The following is a 15,042-nucleotide window of genomic DNA, read 5'->3' on the forward strand; positions in this document are numbered from 1 at the left end:
AAAGCCAGGGGTCTTAAACATGTGGCGCTCCAGATGTTTTGGACTACGACTCCTATGATCCATCACCATTGACTATACTGGCTGGGGCTGATGAGCATTGTAGTCCAACACATCTGCAGAGCTAAAGGTTGCAAAACCCGGCGTCCAATCAGAGGCCTGGAGCTCCATACCGCCACAAGCACCTTATCATTTGACTCTGGCTCTGAAATAGAGACATTATGCCGGCCCTTTACCCACAAACACTGGTTGTTAATATTATACCTTGGAGCTGCACGCGTTAATAGCACTAGTGCAAGAAACGTTCAGGACGGGCGGTAAAAAGACTTCTGTGGGTCTTATGTGGCCTATGAGTTCACAGGGTTTGGTTGACCAGGGAATAGCACACAAGGCATGGAGTTGGGACAGGATGGCAGGTTAGCTGCTGGCAACCTTTCAGGTGGCAACCGTAAACCCATGAAGAGGGAGCAGAGATGTGCAGTGCTTCTTTGCCCCCCCTGATTCTCTGATTTGTCAGAGCTACATTTTCAAAGTCACTCTCTGACTGGAGCATGAGTGCATTCATCTCTCAGTTGACTCACACAGTTATTGTTCTGTCTGCGTCTTTCATTTGTTATAAAACAGCACCCAAGGTTGGTGGCTCTCAGGGGGTAGGGAGCCTGGGACGCTCCAAGGACAATGAACTGGCAGCCAGGGGGTTTTAGCAATGCGCAACTTTTGTAAACAAAATGAACCCCCAAAAAATCTTTTTTTTTGTGACTGCACCAGTAAATCGTCAAGAATCGATGACTGGGAGAGAGGCTGCAGGAGAGCGATTCCCCCTAATTTGTATGGTACAGTAGCACAGATAGGATAAAGAGGTTGGTTGGCTCTCGACTTAAATCTACCTGTTTAGTAGCACACATGGTAGTGGGTAGTTGAACTGGCTTTGGGGTCCCCGTTTCTCTGTGATAGCATACTCTTGAGGGCATACTTTTTTAATGAACATTTAATTGCAACTGCATGTGTATACCAAGTGCTTAATTTGTAAAACAGTAGGTGCCTGTGCCCAAATATGTTCTAGCACTTCTGCGACACTTGGGCAGTTCCACACCACTGCTGCCACCCAGGGTCGGACTGGGACAAGAAATAGGCATGTTCACCCAAAAAAAAAGTGGCCCACCCCTCGCCTCACGACACTTGACCTCTGATGATATCACCGGAAGTGATGTAATTTGACCCCACACCAAAGTGACATCCCGGGAAGCGATGACACACAACCTTTCACCCCTTGACAAAATAGGAAGTGGCATCAAATAGCATTGTTCCCAAGTAAACTACACTACGAAAAATATGGTTATGATTTCACTAAGGTGATATATTCATACAAGAATGAATCACCATATGTAGCATTAATATCTGTGTGTATAGATCCATATTGTCAAAATACTGTGACTCCAAGCAGACGTCCAAGGCCACATGATAATATGGGATTATATAGTACTTACCTTTAAGCTCTTTTTTATAGAACAAATGTGCATACAATAGCACCCAAGCTGTGTTGGTACTTATATCGACCCAAGAAGGATGAAAGGTTTCTGAAGAATAAAAAATGAAAAAATAAATTTGAAAAAAATGAATTTTTCCGAATTCAAACCGGCCCAAGCATGGCCTGAAACCGGCCCTTACTCCCCAGGGACGATTTCGGCCCGGCCAGGGGCCAATCCGACCCTGCTGCCACCACCCATTGTGCGACAGAGGCTGGGCCTTTGTGGGGCCTCAGGCTCCATTAGGAGCCTATTCATGAAGACAAAAAAAGCACACACATTATTTTGCCGCAATGACCATCATCAAGGCAAGGCCCGGCCCCTGTCGCACTAAGCATGTGTGGCAGGGACCGTGGATCGAGCTGCTGCTTGTTAATGAAGCAACAGCCCGACCCTTTGGTCATTTAACCTCTTTTTTTTCTTTTCAAACTGTGGATGCGCGCCCCCCTGGGCATGAGGCTGTGGCCCACCAGAGGGGCGCGCCCCACAGTTTGAATACCGCTGCGCCTAAGCCCTCCCCTCCAGGACCATACACCAATGAGTCCTAGAGTGGAGGGCTTAATCGCATATTTTCGCGATTATACCCGGGTGGAGAGAAGTGAGGCAGCATCGATGGAAAGGGCCATGGATGCTGCATCACTTCTCTCCGGCCGGGGGGGGGGGGCTCATCCCCGACTTGATTTTGCTGGGGGGGGGGGGGCTCGGTCCCCGGAGCCCCCCCGTAATCGGCGCCCCTGCCTGGGACAACCCCACACTACACGTGTGTTCCCTTTAAATCAGTACTATGCCTCGAGCCCCCCCCCTAACCCCGAACATCACACAATTGCAGAGAAAGGTGGCTTGAAGGGGCTGAAGACCCCCGTCCCCCATTAAACTTCCCTGGTTTAACATTAGGAGGGCATTAAGGGGCGTAAGAGATTATCTCGTGCCACAGACCGCCAAGACACACACACAGGGGCCACACCGTGCCCCGGAAGCGCTCTCGAGATGCTCACTCAGTGTGCTGTGGCTGGAAACGATCCCCTCCATCACACTTCACTGCTTCGCCATCACGAGTGCATTCAGGCAGGGGGGGAGATTTCACGCTTCCTGGCACCTCCCACACTCCCATTTTATTGGGTGCACATTATGGAAGCGCCGCGCTCCTCCCCCTAATCAGGCTTACAGTTGGAGGGTTGGGGCTTACAAACACCCCCACCTGCCAAACTACCCTTCACGGAGTTTATTCCTGCCTGGAGGAAGCCGACCACCCCCCACCATCCCACGCACACACTGCAATGGGTCCGGATTATGGGAGACCCCAGGAAGAAGTGCCCTATGCACTTTATACGATCACCCCTAAACAGGTCATCCTGGGAGCCTGGACTGTCCGCGGGAAAGCGGCGGGGCGAGGCTCCTCACGCACGGGGGGGACACCATCGCGCGCCAGCAGCCATTCGTGCTCGCGGCGCAAAGCAGCAGGGCCACGGCTTTCAAAACAGAACAATTTACATTCCCTGGCGTATGTAAATGTATTGCGGCTGATTTTTGCAGGCGCGGAAAAATCCTGCGCATCTTCTGGAATACACAGATTCTCCGGTAATCAGAATGCCGGTGGGGGGCGTGGGGGAGTGGGCCACGAGGAGTATCCGTCTCCCGAGGACCCCTCACCCCCCCTCCACCCGGGTAGTAATGAGTTGACGTGGAGAAAAGAGTCTCCTGTATAACGGGGCTGCATATTTAGTGGAATTAGGCGGAGCTGGAATGGAGGAAAATGTTTTTTTTACTGGGGTGGGAGCCTGGGTCCTGGCCAGGTCACAACTTGGCAAATCCTCATGGAACCCAAGCCTGTGATTTGCATGCAGGCAAAGAGCATTTTGGGAAAATACAAATTCTCACAATTGTTTAATGTCAAACAAGTATGTAATAGTGATTTACCAAGAAACTCTTTCAAACGAATAATGTAAGAAGAGTCTTCTCTTATTATTGGGCAAAAATACGCACCCTAACAAAGAACGTGTTAAAATTGCAAATCATATATAATTTGCCCAGCAGCAGGCTGTGAGTCTGCCTACTAATGCATTGTGTCCCTGTGTGCAGCTCTGGCTTGGGAGCAGATCTGGGAGTTTCTTGGGCTAGCCACAGAAACTCTGAAGTCCATCAGAGCTCTGGCGAGAACAGTAACCTGCACAACTCCCTTGTCCCATTTCTGGGGCAGGACTGGATTTAGTAAAACCCCAGGATTCATAATGAATGCAATTATGTCCGAGTATGAGGCGATGGCGCATGACGGGGAAGGCATGGCGTTTTTTTACTGGGCATGGGTGATGCGAGTTATTATGTAGCTCACCTGGCCTTTTAACACAGCCAGTCTAGACATTTCTTACTGTGGCATGACATTTTGCATTGGGCATCTTGGGTAAAGCAAACATGATCAGTGGTATTACTCTGTGGCATGACATTTTGTATTGGGCATCTTGGGTAAAGCAAACATGATCAGTGGTATTACTCTGTGGCATGACGTTTTGTATTGGGCATCTTGGGTAAAGCAAACATGATCAGTGGTATTACTCTGTGGCATGACATTTTGTATTGGGCATCTTTGATAAAAACAAGCACGAAAAGAGTTATGTAGCTAGACTGGCATTTTGGTACAGCCAGTAACGCTGTGTTTTCATACTGTGGGTTGCATTTTTAATGGTAAATCCAATTGCAGTATGTTCTTATGGGAGTTTACGCTGTGTATTGGCAGAACTAACATGAACATGTTTTCTTATAGTATCATTACTGGAATTATGCACAAAGCACACAGGAGTATGTTCTTATATGCAGTGGTGGAAATGGAAAAAAGGTGGTGGGGATCCCGCAACACTAGGGCCGGGGTGGGGGAGGGAGGTATGGTTTAGAGGGGTCGGGGCTCGTAGTGGACATCCAGCAATGCTGGAATACTTACCCGCGACGGCAGCATTGCCTTTCACCACCGGCTTTGGCACTGGTGTGTACTGCACAATGCTCACCACATGTACAATTGAAAGGATCGTACATGTAGCGAGCATTGTGCGTTACACACCAGTGCCAAAGCCGCGGTAAAAGGCAATGCTGGCGTCGCAGGAGCTTTTTTTTAAAAAAAAAAAAAGTTTTCCAGGCTGGTTCATGGGCTTGGGCGGCTGACTCTGGCCGGATCTGGCCACACATCTGGTGCCATATCTCGGATCCGCCGAGAGCTGGCCCAATGACCAGCACTGCTTATATGGGAATACTAGAGTATAGCGGTGCTGTCAGCACAGAAATGTATTGGCACAGCGAGTGTAAAAATGTTTTATACTGGCACACATTTTGGGCAAAGGCTTCATGATAATGCATTGGGAAATGCTCCTCTGCATATTTGGTGATTTGCATCATGAGTTACCCTACAAAACCAATTGCAAACAGTCTGGCTTTTAACCCAACTTTTTAAAATAGTGTGCTCTAAAATGCAGCAGTTTAACCCATTATTTTAAATAATTTCTCGGGAAGGAGAACACCTCCCCAAAAGCAACCCCCAACCTGCCTTGTTTGGGGCTCCCTTGCTATGCTCAGTAAGGCTTATCAGGGAGAAATATTTACACTCCTCCATTCAAAGAAATTCACCAGCCACTACTGATTCCAGGGACAGCTTCTTAAGCAGAATATGCACCGGAACTGCCTGAAATGGCTGATACAAGCACACCGGACCTAATACGAATCATCCTAGCTATACTCATGCTCAAAGGAAGGGCGTTTTCACAGCTTTGCGTACTCCTTACATTGAGAGTTTAGTAGATATACAAGGGGGTTTGAGGGGGCCGTTCCAACACCAGTTTGGGCCTTTGCTCTGGAGAAATTCTCTGTTGGTTCAAGCGAGCGCCCCGCGCCTGCTCTACGCAAGTGCCCTTACTAGAATGTACACAGACAGCCATTTTTCTTTTTAAATTTCATATTCTATAGTGTTCTTTCTTGCAATTCAGCCCGTTTCCAACCTCCCACTCCCTCTGCGTTTGCAGAAACAGCCACTAGTCATGTGGGGGGTGACGGGGGATTAGAGCACAGGCCTCCGTGCTGTGCATGTTCTCTCCCACCAGGGCGATCAGGTCTTGGATTCCAAGCTTGAGATGTTGTGGTTCCTGGTGGCGGCTGGTTGGCCTTCGGAGATGGCGAGTTTCTCGGCTGCGTTTGATGGAGGCTGCATTGAAGCAGGGTAGCCGGGGGAGCTCCTGGACGATAGGAGTGACATGCTTGCATTTTCTTAGCCCTGTGATGAGGTGGGCTGGTCGGATTTCAGAGGGGTGAAGATGCCGTCTGGGACTCCTGCGAGTAGGGCGTGGCTACCATCCAGGTGGGAGAGGACCATGCCAAGGCAACTAAAGGTTCTGAAACGCAGGCCAGGGGCGAAAGGCTGAGTACCAATTTCGGTTGGGTGATATTGTATGTAAATAAGTGCTCTGTAAAGTGCTTTGGCTAATGGCGCTATATAAATAACACACCATTATACCGCAGAGGAGCGCTAGCTGGTACCATACATCGTGGGCTATCTTGCTGGTGTAGGTTTTTGAATGAGAGGTAAAACAACGAATAACGTTGGTGCCCACAAAACCCCCCACCACCTCCAACGCGATTGGTTTGGCTTAGAATTTCAAGTGAAAGCAGGTCACCCAGCCCCGCGCCGCGTGCATATCTTCACGCCACCTGCGGAGGACGGCTGCACGGGTTGAACACCCCAGCCCTGGAGATCATTAATCTAGTGGTCCAAAGGCCTCCTAACTAGCTTTCCTGCCACTGATGCCATCTTAGAGACGTTGGGGGGCTGAGTCATAATCAGGGGGTCTCCATTGAGCCCAGGAGACTTTAGCTGTCCACAGGCTGCCTACATCAAGCAACACTTGGCACAGCGAACTAGCTTTCCTGCCACTGATGCCATCTTAGAGATGTTGGGGGGCTGAGTCATATCAGGGGGTCTCCATCGAGCCCAGGAGACTTTAGCTGTCCACAGGCTGCCTACATCAAGTAGCACTTGGCACAATGAACAGACATCTCCATGGGCCCAATGGCGGGAGTGAGTAGCCCACTCAGTGAGGCGTTTTTTTTGTGTGCATTCTTGGACTTGGAGACCTATATTTATAGTGGACAAAAATGCAGGACAGATCGTGTGAGCTCGAGTGCACCGTCAACATGGTGAGAAAGGCGCACATTAGACAGAATAACAGCAGAGCCTTTGCTCGGACCATACCCCAAGAACAGGGTGTATGCCAATTGTGGCATGTATGCAAAAAGAACCTGCCATGGGTGCCCTATGCCTTCAAGGTGCCCCTTGCAAGTGTAACTCATCCAGTCCTGTTTTTGTTTGCTTTGCATTCTTGCAGCACTGATTTTTGTACCATGTTGGCAGAACTACAAGCACCAGAATGCAAAGCGAAAAGAGCATTTGACAAGGTACACGCACCTGCCTTGAGAAAGGCTCTGTGTGAATTAAAGACCCCTAGAGTCTAGACCCCACTCTGTAAGAGGAAAAAAAGTGACTTACCGAGCAGCTACTCCCTTCTTCGACCACGGTAACCGGGTGTCACCCTCACCGGCAGTTTCCCCAAATACTGAAGCACTTTAAAAAGCCACCCTTGGGTCCAATCGATGCAAACACGCTCCCGAAATGCATCGGTTTATTAAATCATGCCCCCCTACACGGAGCTTGCTAGGAAAGGCACCGCGGGGGGGAGTTCGCCTCACAGAACCCAGTTACGTGATATTTGGACCTAATCAAACATAGTGAACAGCTAAACTAGTTGTGAATTCCGATTCAATTTGGGAAATATGGCACTTTTACTAAGAGAACCATAACTAAGTAGCGGAGAGAAAAGTACTGTCTAAACAATACTTACATGAGACCGACCCAACGCGCGGCACAAAAGTGCCACGAAGCTCCATCAATGGCCTGGCACAACCTCCCCAACTAACTAAGCCTCCAGAAGCACTCCTTCCCGGTCCCCCGCCCAGCCCCTCCAGCGCGGCAGATTCTTACCTTGCTCTGCTCCCCTCCGCTTTTACTCCGACCGAAAAATCGGCTCGAAAAAAAGCCACATTTTCCGAAAAAGCATCGGAAGTGCCCGGTGTGTTGTGGGCTTCCCCGAGAGATCCGGCCAGGAATGAGGCGGGGGTACTTCAGAGCCAATTGACACCCAGTCCCAGGCAAGGAGCGCTGCTCGGGGACACTCCCCCCCGCCCTTCCCCCCTCAGCGCGCGCGGCGCAGCTCCCTGCGCGACCGCAGGTGAATCGCGCGCATAACCTCCCCTCAGAAGAGGAAGGAAGGAAGGGGCCGGTGCTGCTGACTGAGCTTTACGCCGCGGCGCCTCTCCTCACGCAAATAGGTGCTAACTGCCGCCCCTCCCCGTCTCCCCCGCATCTGCAGGCCAGGTGGCAGCCAAATGCGGCTTTGCTGCAGAGACTTTCCTAGGCTAGGGCACACGTGGGACCCTGGCTCTGCCTTTCATCCTTCCAGGCGGATGACCCAGTATAGTTAGTTACGTGATCATGGTGCATGCCATGCACACGCCACACTGGCGTTAGATACGCCGTTGTCCCCAATCTATGTCCGCAGCGTCGCCCTGGCTATCACTTAATGAAGCTAAACACCTGGCATGTGATCTTTACGGAATGCTTGATTTTGCGCCTGCAAGGAGAAGTGGGTTCAGTTTCCCGTCCACGGGTTTAACCCAAAACAGATGGCTCCACCTTTCATCCGTCGTAGGGGTAAATTAAAAATTGTGGGACTGAATTGGTCAATAATACGGCAAAATTGCCAAGAAAAAGTTCATGTTATGGTCATATATATGGTATGTTATTCCCCGCGGTCACTGGATGGAAGGCAGCCCCTCCGTGAAGCTTCCAGAAGCCCTGCCTCGTTCACAGGGCGGAGCGGGTGCAGCTGCCTTCGCCCACCTCCAGGCGGCCGTTTAACGTCGGGCAGTGTGGGAAGAGTCTCCAGAGGGCTGACGCCAACCAGCGAGCATCTTCCAAAGTAGTAAGCCCGCACACCACGCATATCTTCAGATAACTTGCCGTCTTAGCCGCTGCTTAAAAAACGAAATACTGTTCTTTTCGGCTAATATTCGCTGCTATAGTCGCGATACGTACCTCATTAAAGCGATTTCCAACCCCTCCACCCCCCCCGACCGTTCGAATCTGTGTTCCGAATACTTGCATTGTTTCCAGTAGTGGTGTAATTGATTTTCAAATGCTTCAAGGAATGACGACCTGGAAATGTAGGTAAATGTTTTCAACTTCGCGTCCCCCCATGGCCACTGTGGCGTTGGCCCTTTAAGGGTACGCACGCGACGGGGTGACGTTCACTCCGTCGCGTGCGCTGTTAAATAAACAGGGCGTTCCCGGTGACATCACATTCACCGGGGAGCCCACACTGGTAACAACGCTGTCTCCGTGTCTCTGTGTCACGGGGGGTGGGGGGCTCGCGGACGGCGGCATCCGGAGACCGCCAACAGTGGCGACGAGTGCCGGGATCACTCCCTGGAACAGGCGGAGCAATCAGCTGGGAGCGTAGATGATCCGATGTGAGCGCTCCAGCGATTTCTGACCGCGGAGAAGGGAGAGATACACGCGGCCGGCGGCCATTTTGATGAATAGGCCTCGGAGACTCACGGCTTCATAACGGAGCGCCGGTGAGCCATCCGGACATAATTTTTGGATACTTCAGCGGCGGATAGTCGCTGGAGACAACACGTGTCAATTTCGGAATGATTCATCGACATTTACACTGTTTTTCACTGAGTAGATGGGCAAGACTCTATGGTAAGCCTGCTGAAGGAGCCTTTCCCCCTGCTCAATTTTTGGACACCTCAGTGTCTGCATGCTGGCTGGAGCAATACATCTGCGAGGAGTGCGCCTGTTGAGAGGCAGAAGTCAAACCATCTATAGAGGCTGACTGCTGGTGGTGAGTTGCGGCCCCATCACTTAGATCTTCTGGGGTGCCTGTGCGCTTTCCACCATGAGTCGAGCTGCTGCTGCTGCTGCTGCTGCTGCTGTTGCGCCTCCGCCTGCTCCCCTGTTGAAACCACCTGGGTCCCTACAGCCAATGCCTGAGTTTGATACCTCGGGTTCTCCATCAAGCCTGGGACAGAGGTGGAAGATGTGGATGGATAGGCTGGAGATGTACTTCAGGGCCACTATGGAGACAAGCGACGACAGCAAGCTGGCCACTCTTCTGTACTCTGCTGGCCCAGCAGTGCACGAGATATTTCTGTCCCTTCAGCCGGCGGATGGGTCGTTTGCGGCGGCAAAGGATGCACTCCATAATCATTTTCTGCCAATGGCCAATGCAGATTATGAACGTTTTCTCATGGGAACGGCCCGACAGAAGGATGACGAGACTCTGGATGTGTTCTATGGACGGCTGCGGAGACTGGCGGCGCCATGTGCGTGGAATGACCCTGAAGTTATGATTCGCAACCAACTCATTCAGGGGTGTGTCTCTGGGAAACTGAGGCGCCAGATTTTGCGCGAGCCTGGCATCACCCTTCCTCGCATCCTAGAACTGGGAAGGTGCCACGAAGTGTCGGAGTTGCGGGCGACCAGAATGGAAGCTGGTGCCCCCCCAGGCAAGGTGGAGGAAATCTGCGCGGTCGGAAGAGGCCGTGGAGCGAGGCGCCCCATGAACATTCAGAGCCCGCGCCCGCCTGGGACGACTTCCTCGTGCCCAAAGTGTGGGTACGATCTCCCACACCCAGCTGAGTGCCCAGCGACTGGGGTTAAGTGCGGTAGGTGCGGAGGCGCGGACCATTTTGCCAGAATGTGCAGATCTGCAGCTCCCAAGGTAGTGCCAAGAGGACCTGTCCGAGGCGGTTTCTTCCGACCCCAAAGGGCGTCCAACGTCGCTCAGGTGGACCAGGGTGACGAAGAGGCCCCTCAGGAAGGGGAGGAGGAAGAAGAGGATGAGGAAAACGTCTTCTTCGTGTCCAGTGTGAGCATGCTGAAATCCCGCTCTAAGAGACAGCCCAGGTGCAACGTGTTTGTCAATGGAGACTCTGTACCGATGCTAGTGGACACCGGTGCGTCCGTGAATGTGATGGCCAGACAGCACTATAATACCATGCAGGCCCGGCCCACGCTGACCGCACCGAGAGCACGCATATTCGCTTTCGGCGGCGATCAGCCCCTTCCTCTGGATGGCGTGTTCGTGGCTGATGTCCAATATGGCGACTCGCACATCCGGGCCAGATTCTATGTCACACCGGTGAGCGACAACACCCTGCTTTGCTGTGCTGCGGCTGAGGCGCTGGGCATCGTCACATTCGCATACTCAGTGTACTTAGACGACATTCAGGTGCTCTTGGCCAAACACAGCTCCCTGTTTGAAGGAATTGGACAGTTGGTGGGTGAGCCAGTCCGGCTCCACATCGATGAGTCGATCCAACAAGTGGCGCTGAAGCACCGGCGAGTTCCTTTTCATCTCAGGGATCTGGTAGATCGAGAACTGGACAATCTGGTGGGGCTGGACATCATTGAAAAGGTTGAGGGCCCCACCCCGTGGGTGTCGCCCATTGTCATTGCGCGCAAGCCGAAACAGCCGGACGCAGTGAGGATCTGCATGGACATGCGACTCCCCAACAAGGCCATAAAGAGGGAGCGACATTTGACCCCCACCATCGATGACATCATAGCCGAACTGCAAGGGGCGAGGTTCTTTTCCAAACTGGACCTGAGAGCAGGCTATCATCAGGTGGTCCTGCACCCCGGGTCCCGCTACATCACAACCTTTACCACTCATCGAGGCCTTTACCGATACAAGAGGTTGAGTTTTGGGGTGTCTTCTGCGGCGGAGGTTTTCCAAAACATCATAAGAGGGGCACTAGCGGACCTGGATGGAGTCCTCAATATTAGCGACGACATCTTGGTGTATGCCAGGTCTGAGACGGAGCATCTGGCATGCCTGGCCAAGACCTTTGAGCGCCTGTGTTCGCTGGGACTCACCCTGCACAAGGACAAGTGTGAATTTCTGAAAACAACGATCGAATTCTTTGGGTTTGTGTTTAAGGCGGATGGGGTGTCGCCGGACCCCCGCAAAGTGAGGGACAAATGAAGGAGGCGCGTCCGCCTGAGAATGTTGCAGAGGTGAGGAGCTTCTTGGGCATGGTCACTTACTGTGGCCGTTTCATCAGGAACCTGGCGTCCCGCTCAGAGCCGTTGAGATCGCTCACAAAGAAGGACACCACCTGGCACTGGGGCCCCCTTGAGCAGGCGGCATTCGACGACATCAGAGGCGCCTTCGCGGCGGACGACACCATGGCGTTCTTCGATCCGAGTCTGCGGACAGAGATCGTGGTGGACGCCAGCCCATATGGACTGGGGGCAGTGCTTACACAAGTGGGGAATGACCAAGAAGTCCGACCCATAGCATACGCCAGTAAGGCGCTCTCCGACACCGAGCAAAGGTACTCCCAGATCGAGAGGGAAGCCCTGGCGGTGCTGTGGGGTTGCAGACATTTTCGCCTCTACATTCTGGGGCGCCCCGTGACTGTGGTCACGGACCACAAGCTGTTGCTGCCGATCATGGCGGGCTCATCATCCCGTCCACCAGTGAGAATAGAGCGCTGGGTGCTCGCCCTGCTCGAGTATGGAGTGTCGTTAACATATCGTCCAGGGGCTAACAACGCGGCAGGTTACCTATCTCGTCACCCAAGAAGGGACTCGCAGGAGTCTGCATCAGCGGAAGAGGCCGATGAACATGTCCGTCTGGTAGTGGAGACGGCCACCATAAACTCCATGCAGGTGGAAGAACTCGAGGTTGCGTCCAAAGGCGATGAATGTTTCGCCATCCTGAAGGAAGCCATGCAGAAGGGTACCTGGAAGACGGTACTGGAGGCCGTGGAACGCAGGACATGTGAAGCCAGAGTGGCCCTTGAGCAGTTATGGAGAGTGAGAGAAGAACTGACATTCTCAGAGTCGGGGCTGCTACTGAGGGGTGAGAGGATCGTGGTGCCCCAGGCCAAAGTGTCACAGGTCATCGCGTTGGCGCACCAGGGTCACCAAGGGGCGCCCAAAACCAAAGCTCGCCTCCGCCAGAAGGTGTGGTTCCCGGAACTCGAGCGGAAGGTGGAAACATTTGTGGCGTTGTGCGTGTGGTGCCAGGCTGCGGCACCGGCCCAGCCGGAACCATCTATTGAAGCGATGCCCAGAGGGACCCGGCCATGGGAAGTGGTGCACGCAGACTCCGGGTCCACGTCGAGAGGCACTCACTTCCTAGTTGTGGTGGACGAGTGGTCTCGATACCCGGAGGTCGAGTTCATAGAGTCTGTCGCATTTGAGAACGTGGTGGTGGCGCTGGAGAAGATTTTCGCCACCCATGGCCTGCCCTCTGTGCTATGCTCCGACAACGGGGCACCGTTCCAAGGCGAGAGTTTTGCCGAGCTCATGAAGGAGTATGGCATTCAACACCGGCGGGTAACCCCACTGTGGCCCAAGCCAACGGGGAGGCAGAGCGCATGATGCGCACCCTCAACAAAGTGTTTCGGATTGCCCATGGAAAGGGCGAGTGTTTGCAGAGGGCCCTGTACGTCTTCCTGCGGGGCTATCGGACCACACCTCACTCATCAACGGGTGTGGCCCCGGCGGAGGCTCTCTTTCAGAGATGTCCGAGAGACGTGATACCAGAGGTTGGGGACAGGGACCCTGCCGTCATTGACAATGAACAGGTCGAGGAGGACAGACGAGTCAGGACGCAGATGGAAAACATCCGGAGGGGCCTAAGGCCCCCACACATCGCGCTGGGAGACGAGGTGTTGGTGGGAATCGTCACCCACATGGAAAGTTGTCCCTCACGTATGAACCCGCTCCTTTAGATGTTGTGGCGGTCAAGGGTTCTATGGTAACAGCTTCTGATGGGACGTCGTCTGTAACAAGGAATGCTTCATTCTTCAGGAGAATCGGCGATCAGAGAGTGGACAGCCCCGACAACCGAGAGGGTGAGGGTGCCTTGGATGAAGGTGGGGGTGACAGCCCTGCCGCGGACTCTCCGGCTCGAGGCAGACCCGGCCAAGAGACACCGGCCAGGGACGGTGGCAGGAGGTACCCCCTGAGAACAGGGCGTGGGAAACCTGCCCGTCTTACAGACTATGTGACGGACTGAGCTCAGGAGGCTGACCGGGGGCTAATGGTCAGGCCGTGACAGGTACCCGCGGGGGATCCAGGGTGGCTGTGAATAAATGGGGGTTTTGGAATTGACCGAGTTGTGTGCTTTATAAACATGTGATAGTTAGTTCCTCCTGTTTCCAATTTGTTGTTATGGAAAAGGAGGAGTGTGGCGTTGGCCCTTTAAGGGTACGCACGCGATGGGGTGAGGTTCACTCCGTCGCGTGCGCTGTTAAATGAACAGGGCGTTCCCGGTGACATCACATTCACCGGGGAGCCCACACTGGTAACAACGCTGTCTCCGTGTCTCTGTGTCACGGGGGGTGAGGGGCTCACGGACGGCGGCATCCGGAGACCGCCAACAGCCACCCTCCCCCATCTTTCAATTGGGTCTGCTCGGATTTCTGACACTGGTGGGCCACCTAATGTTGCGGGTGCCCAGGAAATGTCAAACAAAATTCGGGTCCGCCAGACTACGGAGATTCCCTAAAAAAGAAAAAGTGCGAAGGGATCAAATGGAATGCACCGCTAAAAAAAAAACCCTAAAGCATCTGAAGACCCCAACACGCACACCCACACTTAATCAACTATGCACAGTTGGGTTGGCGAGAAAAAATCCGAAATAAAACCTATTCTGCAACATGACAAATATTTTGTGAGACCCACTGTCCCCAAAAGGGAGTAGGGCCGTCGTGCGGGCAGAGAAGGGCACGAGGGACACAAATGTACCCCCAAACGAAATCTATGCTGTTGTGCTGTTCGCCACACTGAAAACATATCTGAAAGCATACCTTTTTATGTTCTTTTAGCAAGAATACTGGTTGGAAAGGGCCCTGCTTGGGCCTTACCGATGGTCCCCGGTGCCTCGGGTATTATTGCTATTAACACCCTGAGTTGGCAATCCGGAAAACTGGGTTGCTAAGAGCATTGAAACAAAATACTTAATTAAGATGGCTGCCATGGATCAGGAAGGTGGGGCTCCATATGGAGCTCCTCTACCATTTCGATGGTGGCCAACACGGTTATGGAGTGACCACAGCAGTGGTGGTGGGCGCTGCCACCGCAGAAGTAATCGGGTAAGTGGGTTTGGGGGTGGGTGGAAGGGACTGGGAAAGGAGGGTAGGGTAGATGGCAATGGAAGCAGCCATCGGGTTACTTGGAATGTGAGCTTGCATCGGTAGATTCAGCCCGCTAATCCAAGTAATCTGATTGGCTGTGTCCCCGCCCTGGTTGCTAATGGGTTTTATATCACGCTTTGCATGGACTCTTGATGCACTATCCAGTGTGGGTAAGATGCTGACTTGGTAGGTGTGGCCCTTCGGTGATGTTCTCTTAGTGGTGCGTATTGGGAAAAGTAAGTGTGAGGAGAGATCCTAAAGAACGCCAATG

The 15,042-nt window shown here is 52.8% G+C and overlaps 2 protein-coding genes across 4 annotated transcripts in view; both read right to left on the minus strand.

The window, feature by feature from the left end:
• Positions 1-7,777, minus strand: part of LOC138566824 (G-protein coupled receptor 4-like) — a 72,462-nt gene extending 64,685 nt beyond the window's left edge. Inside the window, exon 1 of one of the 3 annotated variants that reach the window (XM_069644504.1) lies at positions 7,534-7,777. The gene's annotated coding sequence lies outside the window, so the exon portion shown is untranslated. Of the gene's footprint in view, positions 1-2,518; positions 2,580-7,533 lie in introns of those variants that run through there. The other 2 variants (XM_069644505.1, XM_069644506.1) reach the window with 2 other exon arrangements.
• Positions 1-15,042, minus strand: part of LOC138566823 (G-protein coupled receptor 4-like) — a 404,006-nt gene that overhangs the window by 180,546 nt on the left and 208,418 nt on the right. The gene's annotated exons all lie outside the window — the stretch shown is intronic.

This window comes from Ambystoma mexicanum, chromosome 2p, assembly GCF_040938575.1.
Source record: "Ambystoma mexicanum isolate Mex_15411 chromosome 2p, UKY_AmexF1_1, whole genome shotgun sequence".
NCBI lineage: Eukaryota > Metazoa > Chordata > Amphibia > Caudata > Ambystomatidae > Ambystoma > Ambystoma mexicanum.